Source organism: Benincasa hispida, chromosome 1 (genome assembly GCF_027475165.1).
Source record: "Benincasa hispida cultivar pf3 chromosome 1, pf3_genome.v1.1, whole genome shotgun sequence".
NCBI classification, from domain to species: domain Eukaryota; kingdom Viridiplantae; phylum Streptophyta; class Magnoliopsida; order Cucurbitales; family Cucurbitaceae; genus Benincasa; species Benincasa hispida.
Genome location: NC_143478.1, coordinates 93391667 through 93398516, shown reverse-complemented (window position 1 = coordinate 93398516; position 6850 = coordinate 93391667).

Sequence of the window (6850 nt, the reverse complement as noted above, 5' to 3'; positions counted from 1 at the left end):
GAGAACATGTTCTCGACCTGATGGTCCAATTCAATGTCACCGAAATGAAGGGTACAGTCATCGATGAGCAGAGTCAGGTGTCATTTATTTTGGAATCTCTTCTGAAGAGTTTCCTTCAATTCCATAGCAATGCGGTTATGAACAAAATACAATACACCATAACTACCCTTCTTAATGAGTTATAGACTTCAGTCCTTTATGAAAGGTAAAGGATCGGTAGAAGGAGAGGCAAATCTTGCCCATTCCTAGAAGTTCCACAAGGGTTCATCCTCGCGAACCAAATTTGTTCCTTCATCCTCTAGTTCTAAGAAGATCTAGAAAAAGAAAGAAGGGAAGGGGAAGGCTCCTATTGCTGGGAAAGGCAAAGGTAAGGCCATCGACAAGGGCAAATGCTTCCACTTTAATATGGATGGTCATTGGAAATGCAATTGGCTTAAGTACCTTGCTGAGAAGAAGAAAGAGAATGAAAGTAAACATAATTTACTAGTCATGGAAACTTGTTTAGTGGAATAAGACTATAATGCCTGGATACTTGATTCAGGAGCCACTAATCACGTTTGTTCTTCTTTACAAGGAATTAGTTCCTTCTAGTAGCTCGAGGAGGGTGAAATGACGCTCAAAGTTGAAATGGGAGACGTCATTTCAGCTCGTGCAGTAGGAGCTGCTAAGTTATTTTTTGGGAATAGATTCTTGTTTTTAGAAAACTTATACCTTGTTCCTAAAATGAGGATGAACCTTGTTTCTATTTCCTATTTAATTGAACAGTCGTACTTTGTTTCTTTTTCATATAATGAAACGTTCATTATGAAAAATGGTGTAACTATCTATCCAGCTAGACTAGAAGACAAATTATATGTGTTAAGACCAACTGAATTAAAAGCATTTTTAAATCATGAGATTTTTAAAACTACGAATACTCAAACATAAAGGCGAAGAATTTCTCCAAGTAACAATGATACATATCTTTGGTATTTGAGATTAAGTCACATAAATCTCAATAGGATCGAGAGATTGGTAAAGAATGGACTTCTAAGCAAATTAGAAGATGATTCATTACCTCCGTGTGAATCCTGTCTTGAAGAAAAAAGGACTAAAAGACCTTTTAGTGGAAAAGGTTATAGAGCCAAAGAGCCCTTAGATCTCATACATTCGGATCTTTGTGGTCCAATGAATGTAAAGGCTAGAGAAGGGTACGGATACTTCATTTCTTTCATTGATGATTATTCGAGGTATGGTTACTTATACCTAATGGAACATAAGTTTGAAACCTTTGAAAAATTCAAAGAGTATAAGACTGAAGTTGAAAACCTATTAAGTAAAACGGTTAAAAGACTTTGATCTGATCGGGGTGGAGAGTACATGAATTTATAATTCTAGGACTATATGATAGAACATGGAATTCAATCCCAACTTTTAGCACCTAGCACACCTCACCAGAATAGTGTATCAGAGAGGAGAAATAGAACCTTATTACATATGGTTCGTTCTATGATGAGCTATGCTCAATTGCCTAACTCATTTTGGGGGTATGCAGTAGAGACTATAATTCACATCTTAAAACAATGTTCCCCTGAAGAGTGTTTCTGAAATACTTTTCGAGTTATGGAGGGGTCGTAAGTCGAGTTTACGTTACTTTAGAATCTAGGGTTGTCATACACATGTGTTAGTAATAAATCCTAAGATGTTAGAACCTCGTTCAAGGTTATGTCAATTTGTTGGTTACCCTAAGAAAACGATAGGCGTCTGTTCTATGATCCTCAGGAAAATAAGTTGTTTGTATCGATAAATGCTACATTTTTAGAGGAATACCACATAAGATATCATAAACTGGATAGAAAAATAGTATTAGGTGAAGCTACAGAAGAATTAATAAGGGTTATTGATGCAGTTGGTCCTTCATCAAGAGTTAATGAAGAAGCTAGCACTTTAGGTCAATCTCGTCCTTCTCAATCATTGAGAGTGCCTCGACGCAGTGAAAGGATTGTGATACAACCTGACTGTTACTTGGGCTTAACTAAAACTCAGGTTGTCATTCCAGATGATGGTGTTGAGGATCCATTTGAAGGAACTCTTATTCAAGAGTACCTACGAGCGGAAGCAGATTTTTCCAATTCATTGTGATAGAATTCCCACATATACATTCAAACATACTAATATGCATTCATAACGTTAGATTACTGGCATGCTTAAAGGAACAATAAATAAGAGATCGAGAGATCATACCAGTTGAGGACTTTTCCTTCATAGCAAATTTTGCTAGGAACGGCAAGCTATCGTTCAACAAATCCCAATCGTCTACCTCGAACAGTCTCCATACAAACAAAAGGAAACGGGGACGACACCACCACTCAGAGCCCTCAGTATTCTCGGAGTGAGAATCCAAAGGGTGGGCTTTGTTTGAATTTGGTAGAGGGGAGGAGGAAGGGAGATCATATACAACGATCAGGAAAGTGGGAGAAAGGCTCGTCTATCATATAGACAAAATGCTTGATCGTTTAGGTGAAGTATACAATCGTGTAGGAAAAGGTAAGCGATCGTCTAAACGATCGTGTAGGAAAAGGTAAGCGATCGTCTATACGATCGTTTAGTAAATATCAAGCACTAAACGATTGCTTAGAAAAAGATAAAATATCGTTTAGTAAATAGCGCGTGCAGGTGTAAGTGTTAAGCTATCGCGCAGCACTATCGTATATGTAAGTGATCGTTCAGCACTATCGTATAGGCACTGATTTTACTAAGTGATGACACATTTCAACACTATGTCGTGCATCCAGTGCTTAACACACCGCGAGCTATTTAAGCGTCTCAAAGCAATTCTTCAACTTACTCATCCATTATGAAAATAGAAGAGACGTCGACCTATTATCCCTTAACTATCCAATTAATAGACAATGAATATAATCACATAATATTCATAACCTATGGATTAATATCATATATTAACCATAGTATTTTTCCTCCACTAGATATAAATCATATTTATATCCAATTTCCTCCAAATTAATGTATATCATATATAAAGTTAATTATATCATATATAATCAAACTCCCTCTTGTCAATTTGAACATTTCAAACTGACCCAAAAACTGATTCTCAACCTGTATCCAAGCTACCAAGGGGACCTTATGGACTTATGGCTCGAAGCTCTAACAGTCCGTGAATAACTTACTAAACTCTTTAGCCACGATATCCACCATCCGTTAACTACCAGGAATTCTACTAAAGACGGACAGTTCAACTCTTCTTACCATAGATATATTTCTATATCCATTAGATATAGCCAATCATCAATACGATGACCCTTCACAGATGCTCGTAAGTACAACTAGGCCAATTTACCGTTTTTCTTCTATAGTTACATCTTACTCCTTAAGTACCATCGATCCCTCTAATGAATAATACAACATAGTCCTACTATGTGTGAACACCTCTCGGGCCATGAGAAGGTGTGTGGCGCCACATCGTTCAAGCCTCGGGATCAATCCTTAAGAGAGCAATCTATCTACTTACCCCTACTTCGGGGAAGAAGTGAACTCCTTCTTGTGAAGCTAAGTTTTCAGCTCCTAAATCAGACGAATCCCCAAAGTGGAAGGTTTGAGTCGGTGCTCTGGCCACTCGCACCCATGCAAATCAAAGGACCGCCCTCAATGGCAGGAGTTTCCAAGTCACTCAGGATTGAGGTCATGTTACCTATAGTTATCCTAGTGAAGTGAAGTCTCTGTCATCATGAACGGAGTTATATGACAAGACGTTAACACGTCGTGGTCAGGTCTTATACAAACTCTTTGTATAGGACGCCCCTGCTCGCATGTCCCCTACACGAATAATCAGGATCAGACCATCTGTGACAAGTCATAACACTTATAACTATTACACAAAGCGGGATGCATCCATAGCATTACCAGGATAAGGTTTCCCTCATATATTCATATACTACAGACCATTTTGGTTGTCACTTAAGACAAGATTCACTTGTATGTCACTACATACATTCTTAAGTTACATAAAGACAACAAGGGATATTAAGTTTATTGGTTTGTGGTAAAATAAAAACATCCAAATGTGCAAAGTCTAGAAATGAAGTTATATATATTATACATCGTAAGCGTTCGTACAAAATTGTTTACAAACTATAAGGTACGAGACTTTAGGGCACAAACCTTAACACCATTGTCCTATAAATAGACAATGAATGACTTAGACAAGGACCAATGGTTCAAAGCCATGGACATTGAAATGAAGTCTATGTACTCCAATTCAATATAAGATCTTGTAGATTTACCTAAAGGGGTTGTTAAACCCATAGGGTGTAAATGAATCTATAAAAGAAAGAGAGATTTAGCTGGAAAGATAAAGACTTTCAAAGCTAGACTTATAGCAAAGGATTATACCCAGAGGGAAGGGGTTGACTATGAGGTAACTTTTTCCCCTATTGCTATGCTTAAGTCTATAAGAATTCTCTTATCCATAATCACATATTATGACTATGAGATATGACAAACGGATGTCAAGACTGCTTTTCTTAATGGCAATTTTGAAGAGAACATCTTTATGTCTTAGCCCGAGGGGTTTATAGCCCAAGGTCAGGAGCAAAACATTTGCAAGCTGAATCGATCCATATATGGGTTGAAGCAGGCATCCAGATCTTGAAACATTATATTTGATACAGTGATCAAATCTTTTGATTTTGAATAAAATGTTGATGAATCTTGTATCTATAAGAAAACCATCAATGATAAAGTAGCTTTCTTCGTATTTTATGTGGATGATATCCTACTCATTGGGAATGATGGAGGGTACCTTAAGTGGCCCGAGAGGGGTTGAACAAAAGGTTAAGTGTATGATATCCTACTTAAGTGGTGTCTCTGGGACTTGAACAAAGGGTTCTACCCTTTCATTGGCCCGATAGGGGTTTCTGTTTATTGGTTGGACCATAAAAAAGTTGTTCATAGAGGAGCATTGGTACTTAAGAATACAGAGGTAACCCAAAGGTAAAATAGTAATTTGACCCGGTTGGTGTTATAGACACTCGTGAAGGACTAACTTGTTATTGATCTACATCCGTGGACATAGAAATATATTACACTGAGAAGAATGTAGTTGTGGGTCTTTAGTAGAGTGTACCCACAGTTAATGAATATTGATTAATTTGGTTAGTGAGTTTAGCCAATTAATCTCATATCATTAGAGCTTCTGATCTGTAGGTCCACCAGGTCCCCTTGTTAGCTCACTAAAGGATATTAAAAAGGAATTATTTGAATTGTTCAAACCAATTTGAGGAAATTATTTATTAATGTGATTAACATGTAATTGATTATGGATGTGATCTATAATTTAAATTAAGTTGGAGAGAAATATTTGAATGAGATTCAAATATTTAATTCAAGTCAATTTGATTCATAAATAATTGATTAATTAAATTAATAGAGAGGTGATGCACATAAACATGCAATGTTTATTTATATTCAATAAATAAAGATTGTTTAATTAATTAAGCACAACAGTAAATTGGAAAAGACTTGGAGAAGGGGTTAACTCTTTTCTATATAAATTCTTTCTTATGGCCCTTTTAGGGCAAGAATTGATTTTAATGAGATTTATCCTAGCCATCAAAATACAAATCCTCTCCTTACTCTCTAAGAGAAATCTTTATACCTCTTCCTCTTCCAATTAGTTGGATACCACCTATCCTTCTATTAGAGTCCTTGATAATAATAAGGTTATTCTCGTGGTTGTGTTCAAGTTAGTTTGAGAAGAAGTTCGTGGCAAGATCAAGAGGATTTTTCGTGGAGCTTAGGAATCTGCAAAGGTAAGAATGGTGCTCTCTTAGTTTCCCTTCTCCAAAGCATGTTATTTCATATGTTTATCCTTCATATGTTCTATTTTAGAACACAGTTTTTCTTTCTTCAAAAATTAATTTTTGAGATACACGGCGTTCACACGCTTTTGCCCAGGATTTGATCCCTACAATTACAAATGTCGATGATATCAATGAGTGAGATGAGCCAAAGTCAAACAAAACCAATGCATGATGTCCCAAGATTAGAAGTGTACCTGTCATCACAGTGCCAGACTTCTCAACCTCCTGCCGAGTAGTTGAGTAGACCCTACCCTGCTACTGCTGATGGCTAGAACCTCCTTGGTTCGAGCTCGTATGTTGGCCCCTAGTATCAAATGCATTCTTGTTAGGGCATTTCTCAGACTTGGATCCCTGTTGCCCTTAAAATTGAGAAATTTTATCTGTTCTCTGACTCTTTTGTAGAGGCTCTGTAGCCTTTTAATTTGCCTTCCTCTTCTGACACGAAAAGTATCCTAGTCCCCGCAATCTCATGTTCCACTCCACATTGGAATCTATTCTCATTGCTATACGTAGCGTTGTTGCATAACTTGTGGGCTCATGAGCTAGTGCAAGACCTCTTAGTCCATCCTTCAGACCCTAAATGAACCTTTCTACCTTGTCCTCTTCTATGGCCATCATCTTGGGAGCAAAACGGGACAACTTGGTAAATTCTCGTTCGTACTCGACCACAGAAATAACCCCTTGCTTCAGATTCATGAACTTCGCCTGCTTATTGTATCTTGTGACGACAGAGAAGTACTACTCATAAAATCACTCCTTGAACTGATTCTAAGTAATAGGCCCTTCAATGGTGTCAACTAATCTCTTGGTCGACTGCCACCAAATTGTTGGGAAGGTCCTAGAACTCGCAGTTCGTAAATTTTATGTTAAACATTCTATTTATCAATAAAATATTATTGAGTATTTTATTCAATAAAGTTGTTGACTTTGCATACTATTATGAAAATCCAATAAACATATCTATGGCTATAGTATGAATACTTTAACTT